The following is a 26,077-nucleotide window of genomic DNA, read 5'->3' on the forward strand; positions in this document are numbered from 1 at the left end:
TGAAACCCGTAACGGGTATGACACCCAGGGCAACCCGCCACATCAAGGAAATAACAGCCAACTTCGAAACCCGCAGCAAAGAGGAAGAAGTCGTAACAACCAGCGCCCCAATAAAGCGCACAAGAGAGGCAGAAACAGAAGAGGCAAAAAAGGCTAAACAAAGCAGCCTACTCTCGTCAGAAGATGAAATGGACAACATCCAAACTACAAGCCAACGCGAAGGCACCCAGCCCCTTGAGGAGGCGGTAACAAAGACAGGAAACCTATCCCCAGTAGCGGACCAACCTGCAGAACCCCATTCACACATCTGCAGCATGGACATTTATAGCATCACAGAAATGGAATTTCAAAACGACCTCGTTATGGATATTCCAAACAGCTCCGATAGTGAATCACAGGTGGAACATGTAGAGCAACAAACAGACAACACCCCCCCCCCTTCCTCCAAATACCAGCATGGATTTTAAAATTGCCACTTTAAACACCAACGGTTTACGCAACCCCTTCGCACAAAGCACTGTCTGGAAGCTAATGTTAAGGTACAAAATTAATATCCTCCTGATTCAAGAAACCCATTTTTATAAGCATTAGGACGTGGAGAACTTCTCGAGAAGCTACCCAGTCACCAGCTACTGGTGCTTTGGGGATGCTCACTTGCGAGGGGTGGGGATGCTAATTCTCCCCCCAATCGCGGGGGGTTCTTCAACGTCCAGAAGGATGCCATGGGACATCTAATAACTGTTGACTGGAAGTACGGTGGCCGTACCATCCGGCTTGTTGCAGTATACTCCCCGAACAGCCCATACCACAGAAGCGGTTTTTTCTCTGCCCTTGAAAACTACCTCTTGGGAGCAGAACACCTAATAGTAGCCGGGGACTGGAATTGTGTGGAAGACACACGTTTGGACAAAGTAGGCGGGAATGCAAACTCCGGAACCGGCGGAACCGCCGCTCTAAAAAGATGCTGTGTAAATTTTGATCTCGTCGATGTCTGGAGGAGGAATAACCTATCGAAGGTAGAAACAACGTGGTGCCGCGGCCAGATATCGACGAGACTAGATAGGGTGTACGTGTCCCAAAACTTGGAACAGTATGTTCAAAGGACACGTCACACCACAACACACAACATGTCAACAGACCACAAATTGGTCATTTTAAAAATTACACTCCCAGAGGTTATGGAAACAGCCAGAGGTCCTTGGAGGCTTCCTCCTACCTTTCCCAGTCTTTTTAGCGACCAGCTACAGAAACTCTGTGATGAATGGACAAACATCAACTGGGACTGAGAAAACTGGCTGCACTTTAAGTGGCAGGCTAAGGAACTGTTTCAAAAATGTGGGCGCGAAAGGGTCTACCAACAACGTAAACGGCTGAGGGATCTCTACAGGGAACTCGGCTGGTACCAGTCAAGCGAACGGAGCGGAGTTCCCTGCGGACATCTTATCAGACAGGTAGAAATAGAGCTGCAGCAAGAGCGGCAGAGTAGAGTCGATGACCTCGACTTTCGCACGAGACTCTATCTCAGAAATTTGGAAACACCCTCCGCCGCATTCTACAATCAACAACGGGTGGCAGCAAACGATGAAAGAACGATTTACCAGATCGAGGAGAAAGGCCAGATTCTAAATTCAACCCATGAAATACTCCGTCACTTTCACCAGCAGTATCTCGGCATCTTCGCTGACCAGCAGAGCATGGATGACTTCAGTGAGTGGGACGTCAAACGTTTTCCCGAGCATCTTAGCGCCCTGCATGACAGGCTGATAACTGCAGCTGAAATAAAAGCCACGTGCAAAACGATGAAGCCAAAAAAGACCCCAGGGCCAGACGGACTGGGGATAGAATTCTATAGATCTATCTGGGACCTTGTACTGCCAGCACTAGTAAAGATCTTTAACGAATTCCTCACTTCGGGAAACATCCCCGAGTAATTCACTAAGAGCTATACAATCTTTATCCCCAAAAAAAGACCGAGATCGGACCTTGTCAAATAACTGGCGTCCCATCTTCTTAACTAACCTAGACTATAAACTTTTCGCAAAAATTATCTGTACACACATTAAGGGCGGAATAGAAAACATGATAACAAGTTCACAGGTCTATGGAATCCCAGGTAGATCTATGGAATTTAATCTCTTCCTGCTAAGAGACCTAATCAGACTGGCCAAGGAAAAAAAATACCCCCTGGCACTTCTCTCCACCGACCTGGAAAAAGCGTTCGACAGCGTCAGCCACACGTACTTACAGGACACCCTAAAAAAAGTAGGCATAGGCCCGAGACTTCGGCGTACAATTAAACATATGTACGTGGGGGCCTCGACACAACTGTCTATTAATGGGTTTCTGACAGAACCAATCCGTATAAAGAGAGGGGTTAGGCAAGGCTGCCCACTAAGCCCCCTTCTCTTTTCACTAGCATTAGAACCCCTCATCAAAAGAATAGAGAACACCCCTGCAATTAATGGTATTCCACTGCCCCAAGTTTCCAAACAGTGCAAAATAGTAGCATATGCAGATGATGTAGTGGCCACACTCAGAGACTCTGAGTCTATCTGCATCTATCTTGATATACTGCAAAACTTCAGCATAGTCAGTGGTCTCCGAGTTGATGCACAAAAAACCAAAATCAAAAATTTTGGAAATTTCCATAACACCAGACTTCCCTACGGTTTAGCGCTGCATATGCAGCCGCTAACAATACTAGGAGTTCCCTTTTCTGAGTCGCTAGCTTTACCAGTTAAAAAATTACAGGAAATAAGTACGGAAAAGATAAGTCTATTCAAACCACCCTTTTTATCCTTTTATGGCAGAGCCACAGTGATAAAAACAATCATTACCCCAATGCTGATGCACACAATCAATATCACAGGCATCACACTGCTACAAGAAAACCAATTATCCAAAAAACTCATAGATTTCTTCTGGAATGAAAAAAAACATGAGGTTAAAAAACAATACCTGCAACTAAAACATGAAGAAGGGGGGTACGCTCTGCCTGATCTCAAAAGCTTGCTTTATGCAAATACATTCAAAACCGTACGGAAGGCCTTAAACTCAAACCATATTTCAGGCCTCCTAATTAGATATTTTATAGGACTTTTCCTCCCCCTCTTTGGAACCGCGGACTATGCTGGACCCCGTGCAAGGGTTGTGCCCAAGTGGTACCGCACACTAGTAAAATCACTCACAGTATTTAGAGACAAAGGAACAGAAATCCTCACACACAAACCGAAAGCAGTATACTGGGATTTCTTCCAACTCTCCAGGCGTGATACACCAAACCTCGGGATAAACAATGAAATTCTCTTTAAAAACATCAAGAATAGCTGGGGACAGCCTTTTCATCGGGATCTGGCCTGGCGAATAGCTTATGGGCGGCTCCTGGTGAAACAGGTTAAATCTAGGTACGTACCCAGTCTGTGCGATCCCTTTTGTGATGTCTGCCTGGGCGTGGAAACGGTGGAGCATTTCTTTTATTTTTGCCCACCAGCCCAACGCGTCTGGCAAAGACTGAGCACAGCACTGGGAATCCCGATGCTATCATTAGAAGAGGTCATACACCTGCAATTCCCGCTACCAGTCAACAAGACCCAAAAATTCGCCATTTTTTTAATTAACGTCTTAAAGTATCACATCTGGAAGGTACGGAAAAAATCACAGGTACGGGATGCAAATATGCAGGAATAAGGAAAGGTTTCTTTTTTTACCTTCCTAAATTTCTTGCACAAGAGAGACATCTACTAGGCGACTTTAAATTTGTGAACAAATACTGCAAACCACCGAAAATATGCTTTCTTATACAGGGACACATCAAGCCCTGTATATTTCTTTAGTATCTCCAAAACTCCACCTAACTCTCCCTAGGAAAAGTAACAACCACTCTGTTCTTCCTCGCCACAAAGCTTTTGCTGGCACGGTTTCCTTTACTCCAAATAAGGGGGGTAGATCTGAGAACCCAGGCTGCGAAGGCTTACTGCGAGGCGGTGCTGCTCCTTGTGAGCGGCATCTCCCGGGCCCCTCTACCCCATTCTAAATCCCAGTGGTACCAGGTCTGCAAGTTCCTTATTTTGTTCCCTTTCAGGTCAACTGACCGGACCTTAAGTCCTTTGATTTTTATGTAATTTAAAAAAAAAAAAAGTTCTAACTGAAATTATTATTTTCAAAACAGGTCAATGGATCTCCTTCATAGATAACTGACGAAATTATTAAGGATAAATTTATAAGTGAACTATTAGTCAAAATTTTTATGGTTAAATTTTCTTTTTTTTTTTAACAGATAAATTGAGAATATGTGTCACAGACCAATTAGCCATATAAGGCTAAACAGGTTGACTGAGGCCTCTTTTACCTCCTACTATCCTACTCTGTCTTTCATTATTCTCCTCTCTTACTGTTTGCTGACCCTCAGCATGCTTTATTCTCCAAAGGCCGATGATGAGAGACATGAACTCCCATTCGACCTCAATAAAGGTCGAAACTAGTCTGGGTAGTGGCCCTTCCCTTAATGCATAACGTTAGACATATCCACAAGGAGATGTGTTTTGCATTATAGGAGATACTGAGATAGGAGTGCTGGTAGCTTGCTCCACCTTTGCAACGAGTTGCCCTGGTGTTGTACCACCTTAACCCAGTCCTGAAGATACTTTCAGGCGCAAACTTTGTTTGCTCACACTTGGATAAAGGATTAAACTAAATTTATTATACTCTAACCAAGTGAAAAATAAACTTTCAATATATATATATATAAACTTTCCCATCTCCCCTCTCAACAATAGGATATTATTAAAACCCTTGTGAACAGAACCTGAAACTATTGTTCTACCTAGGCTTCCCTTACAGCTGAATTTCCCTTTATTCACTGAACCTTCCTGTTCATTGGTTACAGTGCCAAAATGATTAACAAATTACTTGTTCCTTGCATCCCTCTCAACATGCAGACTACAGTAATACTATTACTATTCCCTATATCTGGTGCACCTCAGAAAAAATAGCCAGAATTCTGAAGAAATAATTTCTTCACTGTTTTCAAACCTCATCTGAAGCTGGCTGCCCTTTCCTAAGGATCCCTCCCCCCTTCTGTTCCAGTGTTGACAAGGTTTCTTATTGTTGCAAATTATCTTATTATGAACAAATTGGGAGATCTGCCAATTGCCACCTAAAAAAACACAAGAAATACATCTACCATCATAACTATGGTCAGTGGTCTAGTTGACCATGCATTGGATACCTTACACAGAATCAGATGGGGAAAAAAAAATATTATGCTTATTATTTTAATGGCTAATATTGCCTATTTTTGCTTAGGAGTGCCCCTTTTTTAAAAATGTCATTGGCTCTTCACCCAAAATTAGGGCATTACTGAAGTGTTATAAAACTAATATAGGAGGAAAATTCTGACATACATTTTTGGAGGTTGTTTACCGTCTCCTATTCCAGGCGATATGCATTCATCTGCTGTTAAAGGAAAGGGGTTTTGGGGAAAGTAATGTGGGGGGAATTATTTGAAACAAACCAGGGTTTTTTATATGCCTAATAATATTATTATTAATAATGGGTAGAGAGTGTTTGGAGGGGGGAGGGAAGAGGAGGGATTGATGGGGAAAAGTCAGGGGTAGAAGTTATGGGGTGTGAGCTGTTTTGACAGTGTGTCGTCTTTGGAACTCGTGGGGGAAGTGGAGGCTATGTCATATTGGCTGGGTGTTTCTGACTTTGGTATACTTGTGTTGTCTCTTATTGGTCGGAGTTGTGACCTAATTTTTATGTTATGGAGCTTCCAATTCTCGGAGATTATGTACGGTCGGTGGACATTTATTGAGTGTTGGTCACATTTTATGGCTATCATTTCCAATATTCTAAGCATTGTTTCGTTGTCTTGTATGTCTAATATTTGTCAATTTGCAGGGTATGTTTCTGTTCAAGGGTGTGGACTGCTATTTCAGTTTTTCCTGTACTTTGTATCCTGTTTTTTTTTTTTTTTTTTTTTTTTTTTTTGGTGGTTGTTGCGTTTTTTTTTGTTTAAATTTTCTGGGATAGGGATGTTACAGTCATGGAAGTGTTCTTGTAGTCTTGCCCATAAAGACCTGATAGCAGAATCCATGTAGGTGACATCACAGTCTTTTTGGCAAGGAAATTTGTAAACAACATTGCGGTGTTCTGATATTTCTTTGTGGGTGTGAGATTTTGTAGGTTTGAGAAGAGTTGCCAATTTTTGGTTTGTGGCGAACAGCAGCTTATAGCCAGTGTGTTTGAAAATGCATTTGTAGGCTTTGTGGTTTTGTATGTGTTCTGGATATATGGCAGGTTGATAATTTTTTGTGTTGGGAAGTTTGTTTTGGTTATTGGGTTGTTTTGCCTTGTTTTTGCTGTAATTTATTAGTTGTGTTGGGTAATTCTGATTTTGAAAAATTTGTGTTAATTTCTTTATTTCTGTATTGAGATAATTATGGTTAGTTGAAAACTTGTAAGCATTTATGAATTGTGTTAGGATGATTGATTTTTTAATCAAATAAGAATGGTATGAGTTAAAATGGAGGTAGTTTCTGATGTGTGTGGGTTTGTGGAATATTTTCATGGCTATTTTGTCGTTTGTTCTGACTAATGTCAGGTTTAGAAAATTGATGGATTTGTCCTGTTTGGTTTCTATGGTGAATTTTATTCTGTTGCTGTAAGGTAGTGATGCATGTTGGTTCACCAATGCATAGCATATCGTCCACGTATCGGCCATAAAAGGTGATGGTGGTGGGGGGGGAGAGGAATGGGTTGAGTAGGAGTGATTCTGTGTGTGTGCTAGGAACAATTCAGCTAAATGTCCACTGATGTTTTGTCCCATAGCGAGTCTGAAAATTTGGATGTCCATGTTGTTTTTAAAGTTAAAGAAGTTTGCTGAGATTACCAGTTTGATTAGGTTTATGATATCACTGGGTGTTAATTTTGTTTGCGAATGTAGTGTGTGGTCTTCTGTGAGTAGTGAGTGTACGATGTCTGGTGTTCTAGGGATGTCCAGGTTGGTGTATAACGAAGTTGTGTCCAGTGAAGTAAGGATGTCTTTGTGGGATAAAGTTAGGTTTTTTATTTTTTGGAAAAAGCCTTTTTTTTTTATCATAGATTTTGAAGTTCATCAAAATCCACCTTACAAGCATCCCTTAACGATTACAGCAACAGACTAAAATTCACCATAGAAACCGAACAGGACAAATCCATCAATTTCCTAAACCTGATATTAGTCAGAACAAACAACAAAATAGCCAGGAAAATATTGTAAACAGTGGCTATTTATTGCTGTTTGTAATCTCTTTATTTTTATTATTTTACATTATAAACTTTTCCTTATATCTCTCTCTCTTTTTCTATCTCACTATTGCATAACAGGTTTATCTACCTTTTGCACTACAAGTCTTATGCCTATGGACACTAGAAAATTTGTTTAAAACTGTCCCACCAGTATCCTTTAATTGGCATTTGCCTTCTCTACCTATCTCTTAAATCTTTAGCATAAAAATAGAACTTTTCCACTTCAACACTAAATAACTCTTTAGCACAAATACTTATTTATTCTCAGCTTACAAAATCAACTTATTAAAATTCTAATCCACTCGCAAAGAAGTTATCTAACTATGTTAAGTTATTTCACAAATTTCATACTAATTTCTAACATGCCAGTTATAGACATATCTTATTACTATTAAGTTAATTCTTATCAGTCCATCTATAACATATCTCCTAGGTTATAAAAGGGAATGTATAACAAAAGATGGAACAAACTTACAGAGGCTCTGTGTTGCCACTCATCCAAAGGGCTTGCACTAAAGTCCCTATGCTTTTCCTTTCATGTTGGGCCTTAGGCTTCCTTCTGGATTTGTCTTGTTTCAGGGGTGACTTGGTGGGATAGTAGTGGGCTTTGCAATCCAAATTTTCAACACTTGATACCTCAGGCAGAAGGTTTGAGCATACGGCAAGCTGTCCGGTGCTTGAAGTTCACTCTGCAGCTGTTGGTTTAGGTCAGGGGCATGCCAGTAGTGTCCGGTGCTTGTGTGCAAAACTATAGTTGGTCCCCCTATGCCCCCTCCCCCAATAGAAAATCACTTTATAAAAACATGTCAGTGAGTAAAAATGAAATAAGAAATATATTAATTATAAGTTTATTGAACAAAAAGCAGAAATTACAAAAAAAAATTGTATAAAAAACAATAAACATAAAAGAAGGGTACAAAAACAACAAAAATAATTTGGAAAAAAATAAACTAAATAAATAATATTAACTTACAAGTATATAAAATAGGAACATATTAAACATTATTGGGTAAAGAAATAGTTAAATAAATATTTAAACAGAATAATCACTTAGTGAATTGAACTTTTCTAATTTTCATTAATGAAACTTCTCGAATAATATCATGTATATCATGTTGATCCAAAATATCTGACTCTGTTGATATAATGGCAAGATTTGAAAGTCTGTCTTGTACCATTGTGGAGTGCAAGTAGTTTTTAATAATTTTAAGTTTAGAAAAGGACCGTTTTCCACAGCTGCTACAGATACTGTAATGACAAAAGAATCCGAAGAGCAATTGGATAAACTGTGATTAAGTTGTTTGAATAAATGTACTGAATTATCTGATATATATCGTTTTTAAAATTAGAAATAAATAGTTGAAAGTGTAAAATTTCTTTGCATAAATCTTCTGCATCAATGTCTGAATGATTCTTGTGTTAATTTTTGTCGTAACTTTTTACAACAAGATAATAAATATTCTTTAGTTTGTGAAGTACTTAACAAATACAAAAACTGAAATGAATTCTCATGTTCTTTTAATAAAGTAAATCTTTCCTGCAAAGATTGTAATGTTTTATGCAGAGAAAAAAAAATTACTTTAAATGAAATTTCAAGATCTACTATATTTTCATGTTCATAATCAAATTGTGTTGTCTTTTTACATCGCCTTAGTGGTCTACTACTACAAAATACAGATTCTGCGTCAAATTTTGTTGCAATTAATTTAGCTTTCTACAATTTCTTTGAAAGTTTCAACTCCTTTAATCATTTAAAAATTGATTTAGATCATTCAATGCATCTGAAGTAAGTTGGAGATTCATAGATGAAGACTGCAGTATTTTGCTTACAAAATTCACTTTGGTGCCTTAAATCCTGATGCCTGTGTGCATCACACACATTGCACATATCGACGGCACATCCCTGGTTTAGGTAAATCTCCTGCTGCAATGATATCTGACTGACACTAGCCTCCGGTATTTACTTTGGCAATTCTTTCATCATTCTGTTCGGCTTCTCCTCTGGAATGGCTCGCTGTAACGTCCTGTCTTTCGGATCCTACTCTTGGAATTTCTGCCTCTAACTGCCGATGATTTCTGTCGATCTTCGATCCCCTTTTATTCCACCATCTTTGGCGCCTTGCGTGAAGGATTGAGACCCCTGAAGAATTCGGAGCAACTCTTTGATCTTCTGTTTCGACCGAATCATTCTTTCTTCTTCTGGTATACTACACCAATCCAATTAGACAGATACTGGAACCACTTGTGAATTTTTCCATCCCTTTTCAGAGTGACCTTGAGGGTGGGCATACACAGAGCTTGTAAACGATGGTTTCAAAAGCACTCTGTTAAACAATAACATATAGGTTGGAGTGACATAGCATTTTCTTTTGTTTTTTACAAACTTTACCCTTTCTTTGTTTTTGCCAGGTTAAATTTATCATATACTAAAATATTTTCTTTTTATAAAATGTTATCTTTATATTACAATCTTTTTAGATGCAACCTCTCTAAAAGCCGATGTAATGCACTCATAAAAATTCAGGCTGCATCGAATTTTACAATATTCCACAAACCCACACATATTGGAAACTACCTCCGTTTTAACTCATACCATCCTTATTTGATTAAAAAATCAATCATCCTAACACAATTCATAAATGCTTACAAGTTTTCAATCACCCCTGAGCAAGTAGAGGTATCCCAGGGTTTAGACGAGGAGGCAGCTTCGGCGTTCTTCATAGCTGAATTCAACTAACCATAATTATCTCAATACAGAAATAAAGAAATTAACACAAATTTTTCAAAATCAGAATTACCCAACACAACTAATAAATTACAGCAAAAACAAGGCAAAACAACCCAATAACCAAAACAAACTTCCCAACACAAAAAATTATCAACCTGCCATATATCCAGAACACATACAAAGCCACAAAGCCTACAAATGCATTTTCAAACACACTGGCTATAAGCTGGTGTTCGCCACAAACCAAAAATTGGCAACTCTTCTCAAACCTACAAAATCTCACACCCACATAGAAATATTAGAACACCGCAATGTTGTTTACAAATTTCCTTGCCAAAAAGACTGTGATGTCACCTACATGGATTCTGCTATCAGGTCTTTATGGGCAAGACTACAAGAACACTTCCATGACTGTAACATCCCTATCCCAGAAAATTTAAACAAAAAAAACGCAACAACAAAAAAAAAAAAAAAAAAAAACAGGATACTAAGTACAGGAAAAACTGAAATAGCAGTCCACACCCTTGAACAGAAACATACCCTGGAAATTGACAAATATTAGACATACAAGACAACGAAACAATGCTTAGAATATCGGAAATGATAGCCATAAAATGTGACCAACACTCAATAAATGTCCACCGACCGTACATAATCTCCGAGAATTGGAAGCTCCATAACATAAAAATTAGGTCACAACTCCAACCAATAAGAGAGAACACAAGTATACCAAAGTCAGAAACACCCAGCCAACATGACATAGCCTCCACTTCCCCCCACGAGTTTCAAAGACGACACACTGTCGAAACAGCTTGCACACTCCGTAACTCTCGCCCCTGACTTTTTCTCATCAATCCCACCTCTTCCCCCCAAATAATTTCTATCTTCAGATCTTTCTCTCCCCCCCTCCCCTCCTAAACACTCTCTACCCACCCTTAATAATAATAATAATATTATACATATAAAAAACCCAGGTTTTTTCAAATAATTCCCTCCACATTACTTTCCCCAAATCCCCCTTCCTTTGACAGCTTAACAGCAGATGAATGCGTATCGCCTGGATAAGGAGACAGGAAACAACGTCCAAAAATGTGTGCCCGAATTTTCCTCCTATATTATTCTTTATTTATTAGTTTTCTAACACTTCAGTAATGCCTTATGATTTTGGATAAAGAGCCAATGACATTGTGAAAAAAGGGGCACTCCTAAACGAAAATAGGCTATATTATCCATTAAAATAATAGTTTATTTTAGAAGAGCAATATGAGAATTTTCCCAGAAATGATACCTGCTCCTATGCTTTACTGCAACAAATATAAACTTGAAAGAATTTTCTTAGAATCAGCAGCAGATGTGAAAAAGCAACCTAACCTTAATAAACATTGGTTGTTAATCTTCCCAAGATTTCAGAAACTTTATTCTTAGGTCTGCTGCCTAGCTGTAGCTGTTGCCCCTACAAGGGGCAACCACCCATTGTGGTTGCCCCTTGTAGGGCTTCAGGCTTTTTAGCATGATTTTTTTTTTGTGTGCTTTTACAACTTTGAGATTGTATCCCTGATGATGTCTTTGTGACTTAGATGAAATATAGGATCCATAACTTGTGTTTAATTATTTATCTTTGTGTATTTGTTCCATTAAACCTAATGCTTCAGTGCTGTTGTGTGATGCTGAATGAATATGAAAAATTGGAAGCAGTGTATAGGATTGATATTTAGAAGTTAGTGTTAATCAGGGTGACACCAAAATAAAACTTGAATTGACTTAAAATATCAACATATTGCACCACTAACAGCTAAATGGCATACATTCTACTAGATTTATAGCTAAGGAGCATGAATAAGTGGGAAGTTTCTGTTGTCACCTGATGTTTTTATTAATTTTCTTCTGTATCCCATTTTGTTCTAAAAAAAATTGTAATATTATTATTATTATTTCAGGCAACTCCAAGGAGTCGACAGACTCATCGAGGGAGGCCCTAACATCATGTCAAGAACAACTATTCGACATTAACACAGTATCTATCATACCTCGCCTTGAACTCATTCACAGTCATAACTCCCACAACAGACATTGGCAGCTTATTCCACTCATTCACCATTCTCCAAGTAAAAAACCTAGCTCTAACACTCTTGCTAACCACATTCTTGCCCAGCTTCCATGTATGGCCCCTAGTCCTCCCACCACCAGTCCTATTCTCAAAAATATCTTCTGGATTAATCTTATAGAAACCCTTCAGTAATTTGAATGTTTCAATCGTATCACCCCTTTTCGACCTATCAACCAATTTTTGCAACCCACAAATCTTCAACCTGTTCTCATAAGGTTCATTCCATAGACCTGCTATCATCTTGGTCACTCGTCTCTGGATCCTCTCCACCTCCTCCCCATCAAGAAGAAACCCTGGCGCCCATATCTGGGCACAGTAGTCTAGATGGGGGTCTTATCAAGCTCGATACAGAGGAACAATAACTTGTTTGTCTCTGCTTGTTAAAGTATTTTTCAGCAACCAAGTGATTTGATGAGCTGATTTAGCCACTTCTGCGATGTGCCCCCTAAACTTCAACTCCCTATCCACCAACACTTCCAAATCCCTGCCCTCGTCAATCTCCCAGAGTATGGTTCCACCAATGTGATATACTGCTGCTAATCGTTTCATCCCAAAATGCATAACCTTACACTTTGCCACATTAAATTGACATCCATTCTCCTTAACCCAGTCCTCCAAATCATCTTGCAAAATCTTGATCCTGTGCACTACATGATCAAAAGATCACTTGTTTGCTGATGATGCAAAGTTGCTCTACACAACTTTGCATCATCAGCAAACAAGTGAACATTTCCTCTCAGATCCTTTCCTATATCGTTAATGAACAAATTGAAAAGTAGTGGTTCAAGAACAGAACCCTGCAGCACACAACTATTCACAAACCATCTTTTGGACTCTACTACTGAATAAACCACTCTCTGATATCTCTCCATCAACCACCCTCCTATCCATCCCCATATGCTGCAGTTTACTGATTAGAATTCCATGTGATATCCTGTCAAAGGCCTTATTACCCTTATCCAGTTCAGTCGTCACTGTTATAAAACGTGAGCAAGTTACTGAGGCATGATCTACCCTTCACAAAACTATGTTATCCCCCATACATTATCCCATTTTCATCTATCCAGTCCTGTATTTTTCTCTTGACTAATTTTTCCAAGACCTTGACAACAATTCCTGATATGCTAATCGGTCGGTAATTTACAACAGCAGTCTTGGAACCTCCTTTATGCAGTGGAACTATTTTCCCCTCTTTCCACTCCCTTGGGACTAACCCTGACTCGAGACTCAAATTAAACCAAATGGTCAAGGGCACTGACAATTTTTTAGCTGCTTCACGTACGACACGAGTTGGTATACCATCCGATCCCACAGATGTATTGACATTGAGGTTTTGTAATAGACCAATCCCCTCCACTTCATTCACCACAATCCCGTATAATCTATTGGTTCATTCATTCCTGTAATGTCACCACTTGGATGATATATTCTTGCAAAGTGCTCGCTCAGTAATTCAACTATATCAACTGATTCGGTTACCTCCCTACCATCTGCATTCTTTAAAATCATTCTGTCATATACATTTTTTCTTTTACTTGCGACATATCGAAAAAACTGTTTGAGATTTTCTTTAGCCTGCATGGCTAATGTTCTTTCATAATCCGTTTTTGCTTTTCTTAGCACACTCGTTACCCTTCTGGCCTGCGCTTTATACCGTTCATGTGCCTGCCTGTCACCATTCTCCTTAAATTCGCTCCATAGTTGTTTCTTTTTTTGCAGCTCAAACTTAATGGTGTTATTCATCCATTTAACCCCTACTTGATTTATTATTCGGACTCTAGGTATACAGTCAGCCATTGCCTCATGCAAACACCTTCTAACTTCCTCCCATTCACTATCAACACCTAGCCTTGCAGTTTTACATGCCATGGCACTGAATCAATCAAACTCCTAAGCTTGTCATACTTACCAGCCCGATAATTCCACATGTACCCTGTCTTAATTGTAAATTCCACACCTTTAGCCACCTCCCAAGTCAAGACCCTATGATCACTCTCACCAGTTGGTGGCAACGTGGTCATATTTGTTACAGCCAAATTCTCAGATGCAATTACTAGGTCAAGCACGCTCTGACTCCTAGTATTTTCCATTACTAGCTGTCGCAGATAGTTATCCCTTAATAATCGCATAAAATCCAATTCCTTCCTCCCATGTGTCCTCTCCTCCTTCCAATCAATGTTACCATATTTGAAATCACCCATAATAATTACCCTCCTTCCACTTATTTCTGCTATTGCTTATGCATGCCACCATTTATTCCATCACTTGGTCTATAGCAGCACCCAACTGTATATTTTGTTCTGCTAGTTTCAATCTCACACCAAATAGCCTCAAATGTGCTCTTTTCTCTATCCTGCAGTTCCACTTCTATTCTTCTTGGCTGTAGCTCATCAGCTATCATCAATAATACTCCTCCCCCCATTTTATTCTCCCTGTCACTCTTGAACACACCACACCCCTCACATTCATTCCGACTAGCTATATCATCTTCTGTCAGCCATGTTTCACTAATGCCAATAACCTGTGGACTGGAAGTGCCAACCAAGGCCAAAAATTCTTCCTTCTTGTTCCTAATACTTCTGGCATTAGTATACATGAATTGCAGAAGCCCATTTGTCCCATCCCTATTTTGATGCCTTATGCTAACTATCTCATTCTGATTCGTAGTCTTTTGTACTTGCTTGGGCATATTACACACATTCATACACTCAACTGTCTCCCTAAAGTCTGCATATCTACTCCCTCCCCCCTTTAATAACTCTAGTTTCCCTGATTCTGCACATCCACTACATTCAACAACACCTTTTCAAGTCTCCGTACACCAAATCCATTCAAATGTAAACCATCCACCTTATATAAATCCTTTCGCCATCGAACTCACTCCACACATCCACAAATTCCACACCACTTGTCCTGCATAATTCATGCATAAAGTCATTTGCAATTATGGCCCTCCTTTTATACTCTTCACTGTCATACTGTGGCAACAGACTGACCATCCTAACTCTCTTACTCTTCTCTTTTGCTACCTCAAGCAATTCCTTCACATCCTCACCCATTTTGTCTCCTTTCAAATCATTTGTACCTGCTACCACTATCAATTCTTTCACCCACTGCTTTTGCATTCTAATTGACTTGCTTACATCCTGAACGTTCGCACCAGGTTGGTACGATTTTGTTAAACTCTCAACTAACACACCTCTTATTAAGGAATTTCCATACAACACTCGCTCTTTCATTTTGTTTACACTCACTATCATACTCTTATTTTTTCTATCATACTTTTGCCATTTATTAGTCGCTACGCTCGATAAACATTTTTGCCAACGCTCCAGCTGCCGATTTGCCCTGTGTGTCGCTCCGCGTAACTGAGCTATCTCACTCATTGCATCAGTCTCATCGTTTTTATTCTTCGATAATTCATTCATTTGTTCTGTATGTTTACCTTCATTTTCACTTTCAACGCCACTCTCACAGCTATCTGGTACTACCTCGCAAATATCACTATTTTCTAGATTCTCACTTTCAACAATGTTACACATGCTGTTACACACAAAGTCCATTGAACCGTACTTTGAATTCATTCTGTAACGATTAATATTTAATCTTTACTGAATGAATTCAAATCATGGTTTAATGGACTTTGTGTGTAACAGTGTGTATCTCTGCAATGAGTTTTTTGATTCCATAAAGGTGTTAATAATAATAGTTATTTTTTATCACAATCCAAAAGTTACATGGTGTATTCATTCCCTTGTCTTACTGTTAACATAATAATATAATCACCCTTAGTAAACCCATGCTGTTCATTGCAAAATAAAGATTCTCTGTAAAGCCATTTTTGAATGCAAGCCATAACCAACTATTCCAAAAATCTTCAGCACCACTCCAGAGATACTGATAAGTCGATAGTTGGATACGTCAGTCATTGCACCATCCTTGTGAAATGAAATTACTTTACAATCTTTCCACTCCTGTGGAATCTTTCCTGTTCTGAGACTGAAATCATACAGTATAGTCAAAGGAGTGGCCAGTTCAGCTGAACACTTTTAGCATCTGTGTTTATATCCCATCAGTCCCTATTGCTGAAATCTTATTTAGTTTGTGCAACAGCTCTAGTACCTCTTCATACACCTGAATTTTTTTCACCAGTGAAGAAGTAGCAGTGAGGACAATTTTGCATACAACAGGTAGATAGAATCGTTATGGGAAGGAATGGCATGACACAACTCAGAAAGATTTGGAAAGATAGAAATATTTCTAATGCTACCAAATATAAACTAGTGAATACCCATATTTTCTCACTCGTTCTCTATGGTGCAGAATCATGGACACTTGGTAAGAGAGAGAGAACACTTGACACTTTGAAATGTGGGCTGGAGAAGGATGCTGAAAATCTCATGAATGGATAAAAGAACCAATGTCAGTATTCACAAACAATTAAACATCAAAAGAGACTGAGTGACATAGTCAACAAGAAGATACTTCAATGTTTTGGACATATGTCATGATGAGATGGTGATAACATTGAGAAGGAAATTGTGCAGGGAAAAGTAGAAGGGAAAACGTAGGCAAGGAAGACCAAGAGCAAGATGGATAGATCAAATCCAAAGGATCTCAAGTCTTTCCTTGGAAGGAGCAACTGCCATGTGAAGAGATAGAAGTAGATGGAGAAACATTGTTACCGAGGTCATGAGACCTCAGGCATGAGGAGATCAATGAAGAAGAAGATAGATATCTTTTAGCAAAATGGGTGATCATTAGTTGATCAGTGTCTTCTGCATTTGTCACCTGCACACCACCTGCATTCAGTAGTATTATTCTTTCATATTCATTCTTTCTTTTACGTGCATAATTTCAGTAGAATTGTTATGGGTTGTCTTAAGCTTGCGGAGCTAGTATTTTCATATTCAGACTTAGCTTTCCGTACAACAGTTGACTATTCTAGCTGCTCCTTATAATTTTCATAAACATCATCCTTATGCATATGGTGTTCCTTCCACATCATCTTTTTTTTACGATTCTCTTGCTTAATAAGATTATAAATCCATTTTACTCCTACCCTATTTATTCTTCAAACTTTAGAGACACATTCTAATATTGCATCATTTAAGTATTTTTTTAAACGCTTTCCATGCCCTGTCAATCACTTTCCCATCCAAGAACTGATACCATGCACAGAATCCAGCATATGACTTATAATTTTCTGCTTTGTAGTTCAGCATGTAACCTTTTCTGAATGGAACATTCATAATTTTGCCATTTCCCAAGTGAGTACCGCATGATCACTATCATTAGCAAGAGGCAAAATAGTTGTGTCTTTAACTGAAAACCCCCACTTATACTATAAGAGTGGAGGAAATTTGCGAAGTGTTAGAGAAAGCAGCTGACACAATGAAAAAGGAAAAGTTGGTCTTCATTAGGGATCTAAATAGCAGAGTAGGAAATGATTGTCAGACATACAAAAATATTTTTGGAAAATTTGGAAAAAAGAGCAAAGCTAAAATATGAGTTATGAGTATCAACTGAGGGACTGCAGTAGAAGCTCATAACTCACAAAGCATGGACTGCAGACTTTGGTGGATAGAAGGAGAGGTGATATGATCAAGGCTTTTAAACTGTTGAGAGGCAGTTACAGGATAGACATTGAAGAGTTCTTTCACTTGGTGGAATGGCAAGAAGGAGCGATGACAAGGGGACCATCCCTGGAAGTTACGAAAGGAGGCTGTGCACAAGAGGATGAGGAGTGGTTTCTTTGCGTGGAGGGTGGTTGAACCTTGGAATGCATTGCTTGAGAGAGTGGTTGGAGCGGGAATGGTCACTGGGTTCAAGGAGTGATATGAAAAATTTTGTGTTTCCTGAAAACGACCTCCCACGATGAGTCTTTTGACTCCATGGAAGCCTGGATGATAATAATAATAATAACAAAGATCTGTATTTAAGTTTGTAGATCTGGAAAAGGCAATGTCAAGGAAAAAGCTATTCAGAACACTATAATTTTGGGCATTATATCAATACTTAGTCTTTATTTGAGTTGTAAGTCAGCAGTTAGAATTGAAGGAAGTACAGGAAGGTAGTTTAATGGTAAATCTGGTATCAGACAAGGATGTACATTATCCCCTTTGTTATTCATTATATATATATATATATATATATATATATATGGATCACATTATGAAGGAAAGTGGTATTAAAATTGGAGATGTTAATCTCAGCTCTTTACTTTATGCAGATGGTGTTATACTTTTAAATAAATCCAGTATAAGTGTGCAAGATTCCTTACTAAATTCAGTAATTGTTTTAAATTTGGTATGAAAATCAGCAATAACAAGACAAAGATAATGAAAATATCAATGGCATTGTGAATGAACGAACTTATAGAACAAATAAAATATTTCAGCTACTTAGGCACAATTTTTAGTGAAGACAGTAAATTAAATATGGAAATAGACAACAGAATCAACAAAAGCTGGTATGGTAGGATGTCAACTGAATAAATGTATTGTATATGGAGTAAGAGAGAAATTAGTCAAAATACTAAATTAGCTGTATACATGGCAGTGTTCAAATCAATTTTAACTTATGGAGCTGAGAGCTGGGTTAGAAATAAAACACTTGACCAAAGACTAGAGACCACAGATACGAGAGTCCTGAGAAAGATTATGGGCATGAACAGATGGTATCAATGGCAATATTATATTAACCACGTCGCCATCAATATGGATAAAATACATCACTCCTCTACACTTCGCATCCATCATATATTTCAATGTAATTAATATCAATGGTATTACAATTTTACTATGCACTTTCCATCAATGGCAACCTGGACATATATATATATATATATATGTCTTGGCCAGTTGGGTGGTTAAAAACGAGGTATTAGAGAAGAACTTGACATTGTTAGCATCCAGGAATGTGTTAGCAGAGCTAATCTCCGGCAGTATTGTCACTTAAGCAGAATGGGAGAGGAAAGAGTTGCAAAAGAAGTGTTCTCCCAGGTTGGCAGGAAAATGATCCAGAAGAAGACCAAGATATTGATAAAAGTAAAAATTGTCTTAGAAGACAGAAATATAAGATCTGGTAATACTGGGATCTTGACAGATTACAGATTGATTTAGAGGAAAATTGTTCATAGGAAGTAATGATGTATGTTCTTCATGTAGTACTGTCATAATATCCTGTACATCCCTTGAGGGTGCATGTCTGGAATTTGATGATGATGATAAAACATAGAAGAATTCATTTTTATTGATGGGAATAAACAGAGTTTTGTTCTCTATGCCTATTCTTTCAGAAGAAAAAAATGTATCTCTATGTCCCTCTATAGGGATAAATATCCCCTCTCCAACAGACACCATGCTGGAAATACAAGAAAAAGTTGCTTTATTGTATACTACTAAATACAGTACAAACACAAATAGTTTTATGTAATGTATGTATAGTACGCACACAGATTTGGGCCCTTCGACACTTCTGCACATGTCACAAAAAGGAGAATCCATTCCGATAATAGGGTAATCAATCCGTCTTCTGGGATGAGTTGTTTATTATTACACATCGGAAAATTAACTTCTCTTTTATGATCATTGTAGTTTTTAAAGTGATAACTATTTTGCTTGTATAACAGTTGGAAAATTTTAGCTATAAAGCACGTGATTTTGCATGTTGGCGACCAATTTGTGCGTCCTTCATTTTTTCCTCCCTTTCAGCATGAATCGATTATTCTTGGCACCAAGCCAAGTGAAGGTCTACAAAGTGTGGGCATACTATAGCAATAGTTAGTGTAAATTGGAGACTTCTAGAAAAGAAAATGACCCTTCATAATGATAAACAACTCCTCTCCCACAGACACTATACAGATAAACAAGACCATACTAATTTTACAATTAAGTTTAATCAAAAACATTCAACCTAGCATGCCATGTGTATTTGATATGACAAAGGTAATCAAAAAACAGAAAAGTAAACAAGATTGTAGTTCTTTTAGGAACTAATTATTTAAGGACAAATATAGTTAGTTCCTACAAGAACTACCATCTGTTTTACTTTTCTGAAAATGAAAGGTCTGTTGGAAAAAGCAAGAAAAAAATGTGTGACAGTTAAAACTCTAGGTTTTTTTTACTCAGGTACGACAGGACTGAGTTAAGAATGAGGGTGATAATAGCAAATGATTCCATATGCGGGATGTGTAAAAGAAATGGATGTGAGTTTTTAGATGTGTGGGATATGTTTGATGGCAGAAGAGACTTGTATAAGAATTACAGCCTGCACTTGAATTCATTTGGCATCAGGAGCCTGAAAATATTACTTATTGGGATAAGACCTAATGCAGAGAGTCCAGGAAACTAGATCATCAAGGGAGGAATGGGAGAAATGTGTGAAAATTCAGTTATGGAAATGTGATAAAGATATGAATTGCTTCGAACATGGTGTTGCATCTGGTAAAGGGGTGGAAATATACAATTTGGACCTTTTGAGTATGTCTGGGGAGGGGAAAGAGAAAGTTCTACAACAAGGCCAAATAGGTTGCCTATCTAATTATAAGAATAGGCTAGGTGATAATTTGTTATGTCCATACACAAATACCAGGAGCATCAAAAACAAAGGGGTTGATTCATTGCTTTATTGAATATAATGTGGCCTAATATTGTTGGCATTAATGAAACCTGGCTATCAGGATCAGGTATGATAACTGGAATCGAGTGTAATGGGTATACTATTTTTTAGGAATGAAAAAAAAGACAGGAGAGGATTGGAGTACTACTAATGATATCAGACAACTTAAGTCCATTTAAGATAGAAATGCAAGAAAACAATGATGGTAACAATGTAGAAATGCAAAAAAAACAATGATGGTAACAATGTCCTGTAGCAGTGAGTTTGAGGCTATCCGGTGTGAAGTGGATGCTAACAGAATTAAATATATGGTGGGGTGTTGCTATAGACAGTTGCAGGAGACGAAGAAATGTATCTCCAGTTTAGCCTTATGGATACTAAACAAGTGATTGTTGTAGGCTACTTTAATTATCCAGACATTGATTGGGTAGAAGAGAAATCTCATGATGAGAATGAAGAGGAATTTATTGAATTGTTGCGAGACAACTTTCTCAAGCAGCATGTAAAAGAAGGAACTTGAGGTAAACGTGTGTTAATTGTTCATAGCATCAGAAGGGGTCTGTTAAGAATATGACTATTTTACTACCAGTTGGTGACAGTGATCATTCTGTGCTATCTTGGGAAGTATCTAATTATATTAACATGCTGAACTACAAAGCCGGAAATTGTAATCAAATTAGGAGAATATTATCGTTGGTCCCATGGTATCAGTTACTGATTGGAAAAATGTCAACAATGCATAGGAATCTTTGAAAAAGTGCTTAAATGAGGTGATATCTGAATGTATTCCCTAGTGTTTGAAGAATAAATAGGTTGGGAGTGAAATGAATATGCAACCTTATTAAGCAAGAGATCCACAAGAAGATGATGTGGAAAGAATGGCATGTGAATGAGAGTGAGAGGAGTTATGAAATATATAAAGCACAGGCAGAAAAATAATGAGTATTGTGCAGAAAGCTAAATCAGAGTATGAAAAATAATTGACTATGCAGGCTAAAGTCAATCCAAAAGAATTTTATCATTATGCCATAAGCAAAAGAAAGAAAGAATGAATATGGAAGAATAACTTTACTGAAAGCAGATGGTACTCTGTCAGAAGCTAATGAGACTATTCAGTTAATGAGTGCTCACTTTAAGATATATCAACCCTGTGCATATAACATAGTGCTACTGCTACGTTGGATGAAGAGTTAGAGATGCATGAAAATGAGGTTGAAGAACTGTTGCATAACCTGGATAAGAATTTGTCAATAGGAACAGATGGAATATAGTAGAGGTTCGGTAGTGGTGGAGACAGAGAGTTGTACACTAGGTGTCCTCCCGCGATGAGTCTTCGGACTCCTTGGAGGTGTCACGAATAATAATAATATTCAACCAAATTGGCTAGGCCTTTCACATGTTTGTATAACTTAGGTCTCAGCTCAGGAATGATACTATAGGAACGTATGATAGTTCCATTGTACAAAGGTGGTGCAAAAGCTGATGTCTAACTACTGACCTATCATTATCTCTGATGTGGTAGTGAAGATTTTAGAGAAGTTGGTAAGACCTTTCTTTAGTAAACCCATGGTGCTCCTCTCCAAGGAGCACCATGGGTCTCCTATTTGGTCTCCTGGGTTCCAAGGTGATAAAGAAGCTGTGGAAAGGGTGCAAAGAAGAGTTACAAAGATTATATCCGGATTATGGAATTTACATTATGAGGACAGATTGGAAGAATGTGGTTTACAGACTCTGGTTAACTGGAAAGAGGGGTGATATGATAGAGGTCTATACATTTCTGAATGGATGTTATAGGATTGTCTGATGTAATTTTTTGTTATATGGAAGGTGGGGGGAGAGAACATGGGAGCATCCATGGAATTTAAGTTTGTTCGCACTGAAGAAAGGGGTAAAGCTAGGTTTTTCTCTCACACAGCAGTGCGAGTGAGTGGAATAGCCTGCCTTTAGGGGTAGTGAGCGTATCTAGTGTGAATGAATTTAAGAGAAGGTATGTCAGCTGGTTTGGGTGATTAATACTCTCTGTCAATGAGTCCTTGACTCCCTGGAGGTCTCAGATACTAATAACAATAATAGTATTTAAATCTTTGTAAAAATGTGCCTTCTCAACGTGGAAGGAACATAACATAATGTCAGGAGAGTCCCCTTTTTTAAAGGGCAGTGCGAGAAGCAACTCTACTTAACATGTTAAAGCTGTGAAATCTATGAAATACATTCTGATATTTTCTATTTTATTCTATTTTATTTTATAAGAATATTGGTTGCAATTTCAATGCCCATTAATGGATTGCAACCCACAGTTTGAAAAACACTGGTTTATAGCAGTGCTCTCCAAAATTATGGATGCCATGGCCCCTTTGGAAAAATTAAAATATTTCACGCCCCCCCCCCCCAATCGAAAGAAAAAATCGTACAGACATATTATTATAATATTTATGTTGAATACAATTTATATTCAAGATTTTGGTTCGTAATCTTTTCTGTGTTGCTTATCAATCAATACCTTTGAAATGAAAGTTATATGAATAAGTATATATTTACTAATATTCATTAATCGCCGAAATATGCAAGAAGCAAAATTTGTTAACCAACACCAATGTGATTGTTGCGATTTTTTCCATTAAAATATAAAAAAGAACGAAAAAGAAATAATAAAAATTAAATACGTTTCTTTTAAGGTTAAAAAAATCTACTGCATCTTAAAACATTTTACATCTGTTTTCATTATTTCACGCCTTCCCTAACAAAACTTACAGCCCCCAAGGGGGCCGTGGCCCACAGTTTGGGAAGTGCTGGTTTATAGGATGCAAGAGGTGTATGCCCATTTCTCAAATATACACATCAAAAGGCTGAAGTGTTATTGATTATTCCTGTTAGTGCTTCATAGTATAAGCAGCACCAAGAGATTAAAAAAAAATAATTTATTGACCTACTGCTATTTCTCTGGTTTTCTACCCAGCATCTCAAGAGCATAAATTATAATTGTAATAAGCATATAGGCACTACACTGAAACATAGAATTCACTTTGTAATTGACACATTGTAACTGTAGCTATTGGCTAAAAAAAGTGTTATAAAAGACCCTGAGTTGAGTATTAAGGGCTGTGTCATAAAAATGTTCTAACCGGGTATCATCTATGGATTGGTTAACCATGAAGTTAATTTGGAGAAGTCAGGCTATCTGGTTTGCCATTTGCCAAGTATGGTTGCATTACTTTTACCAGAAGTAATGGTTGCATTAATTCTGGTAATGGTTGAACAAAGTTTGACAAATTAATGCGACCATACTTGTTGAGGTTTGGGGGTGTACTTCATAGCGGACTGATTCTAAAAAAACTACTTATGTAAAACAGATGTCTTCTTCTGTTTAATCCAATGTGAAGAATTATCCAAAGTATGGTCCCAGTCCTGATTTGCCATACATATGATCATAGATGTAATTATTGTCTTCAACATGGATGTTAACTGATCTACCAGTCTTTCCAAAATAGGCTAAACTTCAAGCACAAGGAACTTTGTACACTCTGGGATGTGCAAGAGGATGAAATTTATCTTTGGGACAACGGATGAAGATAGCAAGTTGGAGTGGTTTGAACATAGCACGAAGATCACATTTGCAGAGAACTTTAGCTATATTTTCTGATGTACCTTTATTGTATGTATTGGGATGTGCTGTGATTCTGTGTTTGTTGTAGGAGGGATGGGAAATGCATGTAGTATTGTATCTATTTTACATGGGCTGTAACCGTGGCTGAATAAGTGTTACAAAGGTCCCTGAGCTCAGTTTTAAGGACTGTGTCATGGAATGAGTATCCTTGGCTGGGCAAAAAAGTGTTTTGAGGATTCTATACTGTTGGGATGGATGGTGGTATAATTGCTTATTCAAGTATACCTTCTTTTGTGTATGAGTTTCTGTAAATGGAAAAGGATAATGAGTAATTAGAAATCTTGTCACTAGTATCTAGAATGGAGAGACAATTGAATTGTTAATTTTTTTTTTTTTTTTTTCCTATGGTGAAGTTTATTTTTGGATCCTGGCTGTTGAGATGTGCTAAAAATGTATTCATTATGTTGGTCCATGATGCCAAATAGCAAACAAATCATCAACATATCATAGCCAGACTGTTAGCTGGAGTATGTATATATTGTTTATATATTTTCCATTTATATATATATATATATATATATATATAATTCACTCACTGATATAACTGAATTTTAATAATTCAGTTATATCAGAGGGGAAATATGGCTTAATAAGGAAGTATCTTTATCAAAGGTACATTGGTGCATGAAGTGGTTAGAATCTGTCTAGCTTAAATTTTTTTATTAAAGTTTTTAAATACAGTGAATTTTTTTTTTTCTAAAAGAGGGAGAGGTGTGTATGGGGGGGGGGAGTAATTAGCATAAATGTTTGGCCAGTTTGTAGGTGGGACTGTCTATGCTGTCACTATTGGATAATGTTTGACATGAAAGGGTTTACGTTTTTTGGTAATCTCTTTGAGATGTAACTTTTTTTAATAGTTTATATACTGTTTTATGCCCTCGACTAACTGTGTTGACAGCGTCTTCTGAGAGTACCTGTCATGAAAGTTTTACCACACTGTGTTCTTGCCATAGTTGTGATCAGGAAATCTTGTGATGTTGAATAGCCTCAGATTTTTTTAAATGATGGCCGTTAACTTTTTTTAAATTCTTTAGTAGCAGCATTTTCTGAGATGGTATGTAGAATTGACCACAGTTCTGAATTAAGTATTTCAGACAGTTCATCCTTCAAAGAGAAAGCCATAAATTCTGTCCCACATAAACTCACTGTTTGGCTATGCTACATAGATGATGTTTTTGCCATTTGGCCACAGGCTTAGATACTCTTCTGAACAGTCAACATCGCGGGATCCAGTTCACCTTAGAAAAGAGAAACAACAACTCCTTCCTAGACACTTGATTACAATCCAGCCTGATGGATCTCTGGCATTCCCTATTTACAGAAAACCCACACATACTGATAGATATGTTCACCAACAGTCACATCATCCCTCCACTCTTTCCTCCCAACTATGGAATTATAAACTCTGTATAACAGGGCAAACTTAATTAGTTCTAATAAAAGTGCCCTGATTGCTGAACTTGACAACATTATTAACACTTTTTTAGCCAATGGCTGCAATCTCTATTGATTAATTTCCAACCATTTACTATGATTGCAGTAAAGCAATCATAGTAGCCATCTATTAAAAAAAAAAGGACTAAAGCTGAATGAGAGAATTTTCTCTATTGAGTGTTCCTGGTAAGATTTATGCAAGTATTCTTGAGAAACATCTAAGAACAATTAT

At 37.7% G+C, this 26,077-nt stretch overlaps 1 protein-coding gene across 7 annotated transcripts in view; it reads left to right on the forward strand.

Annotated features, from left to right (window-relative positions):
• The window catches only part of LOC150108699 (RNA-binding protein RO60), a 180,525-nt gene that overhangs the window by 15,200 nt on the left and 139,248 nt on the right, over positions 1 to 26,077 (forward strand). Inside the window, exon 1 of one of the 7 annotated variants that reach the window (XM_090390929.1) lies at positions 24,773 to 24,878. The exons of the other annotated variants lie outside the window; for them this stretch is intronic. The gene's annotated coding sequence lies outside the window, so the exon portion shown is untranslated. Of the gene's footprint in view, positions 1 to 24,772; positions 24,879 to 26,077 lie in introns of those variants that run through there. 7 annotated transcript variants of the gene reach the window in all.

Source organism: Typopeltis vanoorti, chromosome 3 (assembly GCF_054136105.1).
Source record: "Typopeltis vanoorti isolate ZY-2024b chromosome 3, IOZ_Tvanoo_1.0, whole genome shotgun sequence".
Taxonomy (NCBI): Eukaryota; Metazoa; Arthropoda; class Arachnida; order Uropygi; family Thelyphonidae; genus Typopeltis; species Typopeltis vanoorti.